The sequence below is a fragment of the Sus scrofa genome, chromosome X (assembly GCF_054392235.1).
Source record: "Sus scrofa isolate SSC_HxYL_T2T_F1_AM1 chromosome X, Sscrofa_HxYL_maternal_Yorkshire_Landrace_v2.0, whole genome shotgun sequence".
Lineage (NCBI taxonomy): Eukaryota > Metazoa > Chordata > Mammalia > Artiodactyla > Suidae > Sus > Sus scrofa.
The window spans coordinates 124,277,411-124,289,845 of record NC_139401.1 but is presented as its reverse complement, the minus strand read 5'-3'; the positions used below and the strand labels follow the sequence as shown (position 1 = coordinate 124,289,845).

Genomic DNA, 12,435 nt, shown 5'->3' with positions numbered 1-12,435 from the left:
GAGCTGCGAGGGCCTTGGGGATGACCTTCTTCCCCGAGCCCTTCGTTTCAAAAGTGAGGAGGCGAGGCCTGGGGGACGACGTGTACCCAGAAGTGGAAGTGAGGGCAACTGCTGCCGAGGTCTGACCAATGTCCCTAAGTCAGGGCTGTGACACGGATGAGCCGCGTTTACATGGATGAAATCTTAGTGGACTCTGGCATTGGCCTTCTAAGCGGGTACACTGGGCAGAGTCCAGACCACTCTTCAAAGGGCCACATGATTTAGTGCGTGCTCTAGGCTGGTAAGAAAAGGTTGCCACCCAGTAAAAAGGAGGAAGACCAATCGCTGCCAAACATCCAGCCCCCTCCTCTAGGGCTGCCGTTGTGCTGTTCTCAACCTGTGAGGCAGCTAAGGGGTAGCTATCAGAGGTGTGCTACCTTGATTTGAGCCTCACTGTAACCTTCCAAGGTTGGTTTGGTTTATTTTACAGATGGCAATCAGAGGCACAGATCTATTACATAACTTGCCAAGGGGCACAGAGCAAGTGGTTCCAGACCCAGGATTCACGCAAGAGCCGTCTGGCATCAGAGTCCACACATTCAGCCCTGAGCCACGTGGGGACCGCTGGGCCCCAATGCGAGACTCTCAGATGCGCCCAGAGTGTGCCTAGACGTGCTCCTTCACCGTCTGAGAGCGCTGGGCCCATTTGCTTTGGGAGACGTTGTGGTAGCATCTCCGGGCCAGGCCGTGGCTGCTGCTCGGGCCTCGCCACGGGCCCTAGGACGTGGCGGGAGGAGTTTGGATTTCACAGCCCACTGTCCCCTCGTGACTGACCATTTTCCCACGTGACCAGCTGGCAGGGGGCCAGCCGAAGGCGCTCTACAAATGGCACGCACCCTAAACCCCTCCATCCTTAGGTGTGTGAGAGGCCGCAGTTGCTGTGGGTACCGGCTATGTCTCACCTCCTCTCCTCCGACCCCGTGGTGAGGAGGAGAAATGAGAGAGGTTCGTCTCCCCCGAGAATGTTTAGTGAACGAAGCCACAAGCCCTCGCTCTTGGAGAGCTGGGCAGGATGCAGTGGAGAGAGCTCATGTTTATACAGCACTTAAGAGACGTCAGATGCTAACTTCGATGCTTTCTGTATCCGTTAGTTCATGTGATCCCTCACAAGGCCCTTAAGAGGTCGGGACACTGTTATCACCATCCCCAGTTTAGAGATTTAGAGGCTGAGGCCCAGAGAGGTAAGGTGACTTGCTTAAGATCACACAGCTAGGAAAGTGGGGAAGCCAGCCTTGTAAACCCGGTGTGACTCGTGACCATGACACCATCCTACCTCAGGGAGAGAAAGTGGCCCATGTGTCAGCCTGTGTCTCTGCTGACAACAGGCTGCCTGGGCTCTGGATCCAACAGAGACCAGAGCGTGCTGCGCTGGCCGCGACGCCTCTGTGTGCTTGTCTGCCCTCCCTGTCCTAGGCGGACCTCGAGAGCAAGAACAGTTCACATCCAGGAAATGCAAAACTCTGGATTTATCCCCTTTCTCCTGCAAAACAGAAAGCTGAGCCCTTTTTACTAGTCAGTTGGTTCTACTCTTTTTCATTGGTTATTGAACCAGTCAGCCTTTTGTCCAAGTGAATGCGAGTAAAACCAACATGCACCCCGCTATGGCTTCTCCCTGGAGGAGCACGAGCTGGCATGTTTGGCAGTTGCATAAGTGGTCAAATCATCTCTGCATTGGACCAGTTCCAAGGGAACTTTGAGCTATCGAAACAGATGATTCCACGGGTGAGGACTGGGAATCTTAAGTTTTGCAGTTTCCACCAATTGCCAAAACGATTGCAAGCCCAACCTCAAGAATTTCACAGTCCTGAACCCCAAGGTTTCCCAACAGAGAAGAAGCGAGTGGCAAGTAGAATTTGATCGTTGTTGCCCTACATTCAGAAAAACACCCGCGGTTTGAAATGTTACAAACATGTTATTTTTAGAGGCCCCCGAACTCTTACTCACTCTAGGTTTAGAAGGCTGATCAAAATAAATAAATAAATAAATAAATAAATAAATAGCAGTGGCTTCTGCCTAAATTAGGTCCGTCTCAGTTTCCATGGCACCCAATCTGTTAGCATCAATACTCTCGCCTTGATCTGTGCTTTAGCCTTTGGGATGGCGACGTTTGCTTTAAGGTTTATAGGACATAGCCTGGCCCAGTGGATTCCATTATATTCAAGGAAAGAGAGGATTTGTGAGAGCCGGTAGGTGATGCTGTATTTGATTCCTGGCATCAGTGTTTGGCCCTGGCTCTCACATGACTCTGTGGGCAACTGGGATTTGATAAAATCACAGATGATACATTTTCAGTAAGTGCTTGGTCTCTAGCTATGTTATTCTATAGCAGCCACTGCAGGTGACACTCCTAGGCTGCCCCTAATAAAAAGGTACCCCAGGGAAATAATTCCAGTGCAGAGAGTGTGGGCGCAGCCAGGCTTTGGACAATGCGTAAAGCTTCATTTTGCCCTTCAAGAAGCTTCACTGCAAGGCTCGAGAAAACCTTTTTATGTATCACTGGGCCCACACTAGATTGATTTCCTCCAATGAGTAGACCAAATGGACAGACAGACAGACAGGTAAACATACAAACAGTACCTTCGTAGGCCTTCCTTAGAATAGGAAGAAAATGGAACTAAACTGATACACGCAATTTCCAAAGAAACTAACAGGAAGGAATGTGTGGACTTAGATGTTAAAATAGACATCAGAGGGTGAAATAAAAGACCGTGTGCTCTGTCTGGCAGGTGGAAGGGCCTTTGTATTTCTCTGGACATACCACATAAAAGTCATATTCCATGTAGAAAATGCATATGCAGGTTCCACATTTAATAATCACTCCTGACTCTCAACATTTATTCATAGTGGGGTGTTTTTTTCTTTCTTTCTTTTTCTTTTTTTATCCTTTTAGGGCTGTACCTATGGCTTATTGGAGGTTCCCAGGCAAGGGGAGTCAAATCAGAGCTGTAGCCGCCAGCCTATGCCAGAGTTACAGCCGCTCTAGATCCCAGCCATGTCTGCGACCTACACCACAGCTCATGGCAACGCCAGATCCTTAACCCCCTGAGCGAGGCCAGGGATTGAACCCGTGTCCTTATGGACACTAATCGGGTTTGTTTCCATTGAGCCACGATGGGAACTCCCCCATGGTGTTTTTTTGGTTTTTTGTTTAAATCAGGTGACATCTTCTCTGAAACTTTATGTCTTCAGTTTCTTTTTAAAATTTTCCATTTTTTGGAGTTCCCGTTGTGGTGCGGTGGCAACGAACCCGACTAGTATCCGTGAGGACGCGGGTTCGATCCCTGGCCTTGCTCCATGAGTTAAGAATCCGGCGTTGCTGTGGCTATGATGTAGGCCGGCGGCTGCAGCTCTGATTAGACCCCTAGGCTGGGAACCTCCATATGCCACGGATGTGGCCCTAAAAAGGCCCCCCCAAAAAAATCTTTTTTTCCATTAGATTACAGTAGGTCTTAACCCTTAGCTTCCCTGCATTTGAAAGGAAAAGTCCACATTAGGACCCTTCTTAATCCGGCTCCGTGGGTGGGCTTCATGATGGTCTCGAAGCTCCAGGCCAACTCTGTGCAAAATTGCGTGTGCGTGTAAATACATCCGTGCAGTGTTCTGAGCCAAGTGTCTGTGGCTTTCCTCAGATTCTCTGACATTCCTGTGACCCGAGAAAACTGAGAATTTCTGAGGGAGATGCTGAGTTCCCGTGTGACTCCGAAGTTCAGAGAGGTTTGCTGAGCAGATTCCTTACCACTCTTCCCTCGCGGATGGGAGGGTGCTGGGAAATTGCACAGGTAGCCCGGTGAAGGCCATGGCATACTCGCCATCGTCAGGCATGATCGAAGGTCTGCTGTGTAATGAGATAATCTAAGGTATGATCTTACATTGGAAACAGCAGAAGTAATAAAAACTCGTAATTTTCAAGCCCTAATCATTTTCGGCTGTTCGCAAGACCGAACGATTTCTTCAAGCGCACTTCATTTTCAGTGCTGTCTGTTGTCATGCGTCCTGCCTGCTTCTCATTCTTTTCGCAGAGCCGCAGATACCCTGTGGACGGTCAGAGTAAGCTGCCCAAATACAGCATAAACATGTGAGGGAGACAAGATGAGAATGAAGCTGACTATGACTGCAACTAGGTCAAATCTATTAATATGTGATATTTCTGTCTCTGCATATGGTTGAAGCTGCAAATCCTTTTGCATAACATTTCCTCTTGCCTTGGTAGAAAATTTCTCACTCCGAACCCTTCAAAACCATCGTTTTCATTTTTATCACCCCTGAAATTTCATTCTTAAACACAGCACAGGGTTATCCTGCTGAAATAGATGTTGTTGGATTGCATCACTTTGCATGGCGTCAAACTGTCTCTGTCTCTCTCTCTCTCTGGAGTTACTTTCGCTGCTGCATCTCGGGAGTGTGCCTCTGAAGCTGCTGAGGGGGGTGGTAGGTAGAGGACAGAGCTAATGAGAACAAGGTCATGGGTCCAGTCTCTGTAAGAGTATTAACTCCATTATGTTTTCTGGCCACAGGCTGTACCCTAGTCCTGTCCAGAGGACTCTTGGGGTCAAGGGACTCCAGGGAAGAGAAGAGATGACTCCGTGTAAACCCATCCCCACGACTAGAGAGACAGCTCGAAGAGCACCCATTGCGGAACCTCCCACTGTCAGGGTTGGGAAGAATCTCAGGGCTCTTCTCTTTCTCCTCCCCATCTGATGTGCAGTAATTTTGTAAAGGGATTATTCCGCCTCCTCTTGAATACCTCCAGTGACAGAGAACGCATTGCCTTCCAGTGCCAACCATTCAATCTTGAAACAGTTCTGATCATTTCTTTCTTATATGAATTACAACCTTCTGTCATTCTGTAAACTGGCCCTAGGTCTTCCCTGCGGGATCCACAGAATAAGACTTGGAACCAATCCTTTACAAGTTGGAAAATAGCACAAGAGTTGAAGTTGGGGCTTCTCACTTTACCTCCACATGGCCGTTCTTACTGGCTGCATCAGCAGACAGAGCCCTTGCTAAGAGAAACGAGCACTTAAGGAGAGGTTTCGATTCCTTTATATAAAGTTTTCTTTTTCCACGCCCACAGCATGCAGAAGTTCCTGGTCCAGGGATTGAAATGGTGCCACAGCTATAACTAGAGCCACTGCAGTGCCAGATCCTTAACCCACTGAGCCACCAGGGAACTCCTATAAAGCTTTTTCAGATAGAGGACTTGGAGTAGCGTTTAAGGAGTGAGTCTAAATTCCCTTCCCGTTCTTGGGGCCAGTTTCATGTACAGCATCAAAGAGGATCTCTAGGGAGCTCTCCATCAACCCTCAGCCTGCAGAGAATATTGTGATGGGCCACTGCCTCCAGGCTGGAGATTTGGGACATTTGTGGGTAGTCCAGACCAATCTGTCATTGCTTCTGCAGAGGGCCTGTTGCAGAGACCTTTGAATGACAAGATTGATTTTAATCCCATCAGGAGATATGTTCTCATTCATCCCTCCACTCCAAAGGCATTTATTGAGGGCTTTCTTTGCCAAAGTAATAGATGGTTCCAGACCGGGATTAGTGATAGACAGGAAAGTTACAGATTATTTTTCAGAACATATAACGGTCTTAGTGGAGGATTTCAAGGAAGGGTCGCCTGACCTTTGAGTTCACATTTAAAGGATGAATGGGAATGAACAGTGGAGGGCACAGAAACGGGGAAGCATTCCAGAGAGAGGCTGCGGCACCGGCCAAGGCCCCGTGGGAGAGAGGTGTCAGGAGAAGCACAGGATATTCAAGGATCCAAGAGACGGCTGCCGGGGGTGAGATGCGGAGATGAGGCTGTGGTACAAGATGAAGGCGGAGAGGTCATAGGGCCAGGCCAGGAAGGACCGGGCAGGCTGTGGCAAGACTGTGTGGCTGCAGGCTGTGTGACTCTGTGAGTCTCCGGCCTCTGCCTTAGTGAGCCCCCCTCCCAGAATCCGCCCACTTCAGCTAATGCCCTGATCATCCCTCACCTTCCACTCTTGTACTGTTCTTGTCCCCGGGAATGTTCTCCCGTATTCTCCGTCTCTTATACAAAGCCTTCCTCCTCGCGTTCTCTCAACACTGGCATCTAGAAAGTGGGGGCGAAGGCAGAAGGCTCTGATGTGTATTAAATACTTTCTTTGCACCAAGCATCGTGCCGAGTCCTTTATATTTCATGACCTGTAACACCCCCCTTGTAACACTGTGAGCTGGTGCCCCTTCCACCGTCTTACCAAGGATGACATTGGCACTCAGAAATCTTGAGTGATTGGTCCAGCGTCATATTAGCTAAACGAATGAGCCCAGATGGAAATTCAGGTTTGCCTGACTCCAAAGATTCCGCTCTTTCTCATATATCAGGTTGCTTCCATCTGCCCTTCTTACTGTTCATTAACCTCCGGGAAGCGCCCTGGCCGTACTCGTTTTGACATTCAAGTTACCATTTGAAGCATCAGTTGCTGCTATGAGTGGATGACATCCCGGGGGGGGGGGTCTGGGTTCCGGGGCAAGAGAGCCCCATTCATGGTTCATGATGCTCTTACCATGATGGGGAACCAGGGACAGTCATTCCAGGAGACGAAGTTTGCCCACAGAACGTCTACTTTGCTCCCACCTTTTAAAATGCAAGTGTTTGTCAGCATTTTGTAAAAAAAAAAAAAAAATTATGTAATCTTTATGAAGCTCATCTACCTTAAGACCCAGTCTGGTCCCAGGGTCACATTCGAACAGTATTCTGAATTCAAGAAAAAGATTTAAAAAAAAAACCAGTATAATTAGCATTATAGATGTTGTCTCAGAAAGCACCAAAGGTCCCCCTTCCTATCTTATGTATGTCGCACGTTGCTCAAGTTCTTTCTAAAACATCTTCCTCCATTCTTTGTCTTTCAATAGTTGACCCGCAGTGCAGAAGACCCAAACCCCTCTCATTTTTCTCTCTCAGTGTCTCTGAAACCTTCCCCTAACCCAGCCTGCACTGCTGACTCTGATCCTTCTTGCTCCTGCCTCTCCTCTTCAGCATTGATTCATCAGGTTTTTTTGCCAGGATCTTTCGGCTCTGTCCAGTGTCGCTCCTTCGCGTGGTCTCAGTAGCAGGATGGCAGGAAACGGATCTTTATACATCAAGCGGAGAAGGAGATGCACTGAGTATCTAAATGTTTTGATTCAGACGGTGGTTCATTTTTGCCTTCACATTTCTGTTCACATGGCCATTTCAAAATTCTCCCCACTGAATAACAGGGTCCAATGGGATCAATAGTTTGCTTCCCACGTCCCCATCTTGGTGGAGTGCACTAGCGCTCGTGGATCGCCCTGAGCTAGTCTACACTTCCTGGCATCCCTTTGCCCTTGGACTGGCCATGGACTGGTTCTCGTGCATGGAGTGTGAGTGGCAGTGGCATGAGTCACTTCTGCACACACATGGGTAAGTATTCAGTTTGCCTTTTCCAAACCCTCTTTCCCCTGTTTGCTGTTTGGATAATACTAGGGTGACCTCGAAGCCACCAGATGGAAGCGCTCTGAGTCCTTGAGTTGGTGCATAGCAGTGAATTAATCCACATTCAATTATCATGTGAGTGAGAAATGAACCGTTGTTGCATTGTTTATTTTAGCGGCTAGTGCAAATTAAGGTAATACATTATTTTTTAATATTTTAATTAAACTCATTAATAAGTTCATAATTGTAATGAAGGCCACTTTATCCATCTTTTCATCTGTTGGTAGTACTCTTGATGCTCTGTTTAAGAAATTGTTGTCTAACTCAAGGTCATGGAGGCATTTTCTGAGACTTTATTTTAGAAGTTTGATTGTTTTGCCTTTTACATTTAGGTCTACCGCCTATCTCAGGTTAATTTTTGTATACAATTTGAGGGTCGTGGTTAATTTTCTTTTTTGGGGGTGGGGCCGCACCTGTGGCATATGGAGGTTCCCAGGCTAGGGGTCTAATCGGAGCTATAGCTGCCAGCCTACGCCAGAGACACAGCAATGCCAGATCCGAGCTACATCTGCGACCTACACCCCAGCTCACAGCAATGCCGTATCCTTAACCCACCGAGCGAGGCCAGGGATCAAACCTGCAACCTCATGATTCCTAGTCAGATTCGTTTCTGCTGCGCCACGACGGGAACTCCATGGTTAATTTTCTGTATGGATATGCACCTGACCCAGCATCATGTATTGAAAAGATCATCCTTCTCTCACTGGGTTTCAGTAGCCCCTTCGTTGCCTATCAGATGTAGAGGACAGTCTCAAAAATGGCTCCCAAGGATTCCCTCCATCCTAGTTCATCTTCCCACTTCCGTGGCATCTTCTCTACTTAAGTGTGCGCTGGACCTAGTGACTCACTTCCGATGAACAGAATATGGCAAAAGCGACGGGAGGTCACTTCTGCGATTAGGTTAAAAAGCCTGCAAGTTCCATGTACTCTCGCTTTCTCTCCCTCTTCAGTAAAGAATGGCGTATTCTCCCCTTGTCATCCAGTGTGTGCTGTGCTGAGGTTGGAGGGAAGTCGGAGGTTTGCGAAAGGTACAGTTTGATTGATATTGCTCAGAATGAGAGGGTGCTGGAAAGGCATCCCCCTGACAATGGGATTATTAGGGGACCTTCTACTGGTCCCTGGCAGGAGACATCACAAAGGAGCCTCCAGGTGCAAGAGATAATCAAACTGAGTCCCCTGTGCTGCCCTAGGTTGGCAAGGATGCTTTCGTGGCAGAAAGGAAAGACCCTACCACATCTGGGTTACGTGACAGGAAGCCACCTGTATTTAGATTTTGTTATCTGAGTTCACCTGCTGCCAACAGCATTACCGCAAATAGAATAGGCTTCTTAGAGTTCCTGTCATGGCTCAGCAGGTTAAGAACCTGACGTAGTATCCATAAGGATGTGGGTTCGATCCCCGGCCTCCTCAGCAGGTTAAGGCTCCAGCGTTGCTGCAAGCTGTGGTGTAGGTGACAGATGCGGCTTGGATCCCACGTTGTTGCTGTGGCTGTGGTGTAGGCTGGCAGCTGCAGCTTCGATTTGACTTCTAGCCTGGGAACTTCTGTATGCTGCTGACGTGGCCATTAAAAAACAAAACAAAAAACCCTCTTTTTTTCTTTTTTTTATAAGACTCTGATTAAGAAATATCTAAGGTATAAAATTTCATTTCCAGCAGCGTCAGTTTTCTGCAACATAAGATCTCTATCAAATATTTCTTTGTCCGTATCCCTTACATCCCTCCTCCCATCTGGACAGAAATATACATTGAGAATATAAGCAAGAGATATGAATGGACTGCAATTGTGAAAGAATCAGCATGCCTTTGGCTAAAGATTTACTACATTCATCCTTGGAAGAGGAAAAGAAAAAACACAAAAAGAAATGCCTAGTTCAAAGTCCAAACTCTTGTTTTATGGATGTGAAATGCCCAGGTTACTACAAGATTGCCATGATTTTCAACCATGCTCAGATGGGTGGTTCTTTTTTTTTTTTTTTTTTTTTTTTTGTATTTTGTCTTTTGTCCTTTTATGGCCACACCCACAGCCTATGGAGGTTCCCAGACTAGAATCGGAGCTATAGCTGCCAGCCTACACCAGAGCCACAGCAACGCAGGATCCAAGCCGCATCTGCAACCTACACCACAGCTCACGGCAACACCGAATCTTTAACCCACTGAGCGAAGCCAGGGATCAAACCCACAACCTCATGGTTCCTAGTCGGATTCGTTCACCAGTGCGCCACGACGGGAAGTCCTGGACAGGTGGTTCTTTGTGTAGGTTCTTCAACAGAGTTGTGCCATCCAACAGGAGGAAAGGCCAGGCTCACAGAAGCGTGATCATTTAGAAGAAAGCAATGCTAATGATCCCCATGACTTCCCAAATTTGGGCGATGTTGCAGAAAGCCTCATCAGTTCAATAATTCTAGTTACTCTATCAAGAGAATGTAATTATCTTTGATTTTGCAAGGTATACAGCAGTGATCTATTTTGGTGTCCGTCTTTCAATAAAGTTTTGAACGCGGGCAAAATCCAAGAATATACATTTTCAGAGTCCAGAGACCATGCTTCTTTTCTTCCTGATAAGTGAGCTTGTGCACTGTCACTTCACATTGTTCCTGATTGAAGACCAGGGTTCCAAACACCAGAGGCACAAGTGGCCCTGGTGGCTGGAATGTGGTTGACGTTATATACAGACAGTTTTCTACCAAACCAGTTCCTCTGCTTCTTATCTCACAGTTTCCTGGGGTCCTGAGGATTAGCCAGTCCTCTGGTTGTGGCAGGAGGAGCAGAAGGCAGATTTCAGTGTCCGTTTCACCGATTATTCAGTGGACATGCTTGGGGACATCCTCAGCTGCCTCCTCTCCACCTGGCAGGTGCCACTGCTCACACACAGGGCTCAGGGGCCCCAGATTCCCCCCAGGTCTGTGCAAAGCGACCATCCCATGAAAACGAAGGGGAGGTTCAGTGAGTCTCTCTGGGCTGCGTTATGTCCTTATTGCGCAGCATCGCCAGGCAGGGGCAAGCCAGGGAGGGACTTTGCCACGTCAGGCAAAAGCAAAATAAAGCAATTTCACGTCCAATTCCTGGGTGTGTGGCACTATCCTAAGCCCCTACATCTTGCTACTTAATACCCACTCCAATTCTGTGAGGCTGATGCTAGCATTTCAGATAAGAAACTGGGTTAGACACAGAGACACTAAGAACTGGTCTGAAATTACATAGGTAGTAAGGAGTTAATCCAGGGTTTGAACCCAAGTCTGCCTGATTCCAAGGTCCATTGGCAGCATTCTCGTGTGACACCGAGTTCTTATTGTAATGACTGATAGTACATTTTACAGTGGGAAAATATGCAGCCATTACAAAAATGCTAAAAATATGGAAGGATGGCCAGTATATTTTTCTTTATTTATATATTAAAAATGCCCACCGGGAACCTGCGGCATGCCAGCCACTGTTCTGGCTGCTCGGGAACACAAATACCCCGGCCTCACGGAGCTTGTAGCAGGGAGGTTCGGCACTGGCCATAAACCAGCGTCAGTGCTGTCCTCTCTGCCTGCAGTCAGTGCACTGGACAAAATGACGTGGAGCTCTGGCCTCGGAGGGGGTGTTCAGCAGGGCTGGCCTGAGAAGCCCTCTCCGAGGAGGTGAGATCTCACTGAGAAGAAGGCGGCAGTCATTGTGCGTTTTAGGCGGGGGACAGCAAGGACAAAGCACACAGAAGGGGGGCGCAGGTGCGTTGCCCGGAGGGGAAGAAGGGAACTGGGGCTCAGGCGTGGTGGGTGGCTTGGGGACAGCAGGGAGCAGGTGGTGGGAGATGTGAGGGGCTGGCAGGGACCAGGTCACACAGGACCCTGTAAGCCGCAGTAAGGAGTTTGGATGTTAATTTTAGTGTCATGGGAAACCAGTGCTGTGTTGTAAGTAGGGAAGGGATAGGATCTGGCTGTTTCCTACAGATTGAAATGTAGCCGCTCAGGAAGGGAGGCAGAGAGAAGCACTGAAGACTATAGCAGGTGATGGCTGAAGGAGCACGGCACTCTTCCCTGAAAGCAATTATAGACAAGACACCTGCCTCTGGACCTTGGAATTGACAGAGGGCACATAATAAATGGAGAAGTGTTTATTTAAGAGAAACCATTGAACCTCAGGTCAAAACAGTAGGAATTGGATGGTTTTTAGTCTGGGGCTGCTCCTGTCTCCCCTCCATCCATGACAAGCTGGGAAGGCAACAGCACTGCTGCTGGACATGGCTGAACTGGTTTAGGAGGGCAGCAGAGACAGCTCTGTGCGCCAGGGACTTATAGGAAACAGAGGTGATCTCGGTGACACCATCACAGCCTGCCCGCTGGACTGACAGACTGGCCTTAAACTTAACCGGAAAAATCCAGGAAACGAGACAACGATGGGCCCTGATCAGCTCGCACATGTTGCCAGCAGTCCAGAAGGCCATGCGCATGCTCAAAGCTGCATGAATACCAAGAGAGTCCTTGCTGTCCTGAAGTTCTTGGTCAAATGTGAGGCCTTGCACAGGACGAAAGAGACATGAGGGGGCCTGGTGGAAAGTAGAAGCTGAGACATACTTGCAAACCACCTGAGAACTGGGACTGGAACCTCCAGCCCACTCAGAGATCCATCAGCAAAATGTGGTAGACTTACCGATGCAAGGTGTTTGAGCACAACCTCTAATCAGTCATTGGCTGCTCACGAAGATCTGCTGACACAGGGTAACCCCTAAGAGACAGGCTTAAAACTTAAAAACATAGAATATTTTAAAAATCTGAGCAAAGACATTAGTGGTCACATGCTTTAGGGTCGACAGACTTTACCCAATGAGTATAGAAAGGCCATTAACTACGTAAGGAATGAACACAACCACCACCAGCAGCCTCCAAGGAATCTTTCTCGAGTTCCTACAGTTTTGTGGTGAATATCCAGTTTTC

The 12,435-nt window shown here is 48.1% G+C and overlaps 1 protein-coding gene across 4 annotated transcripts in view; it reads left to right on the top strand.

The window, feature by feature from the left end:
* The window catches only part of LOC110257820 (uncharacterized), a 252,357-nt gene that overhangs the window by 160,979 nt on the left and 78,943 nt on the right, over positions 1–12,435 (top strand). Inside the window, exon 3 of one of the 4 annotated variants that reach the window (XR_014835877.1) lies at positions 3,669–6,689. The exons of the other annotated variants lie outside the window; for them this stretch is intronic. The gene's annotated coding sequence lies outside the window, so the exon portion shown is untranslated. Of the gene's footprint in view, positions 1–3,668; positions 6,690–12,435 lie in introns of those variants that run through there. 4 annotated transcript variants of the gene reach the window in all.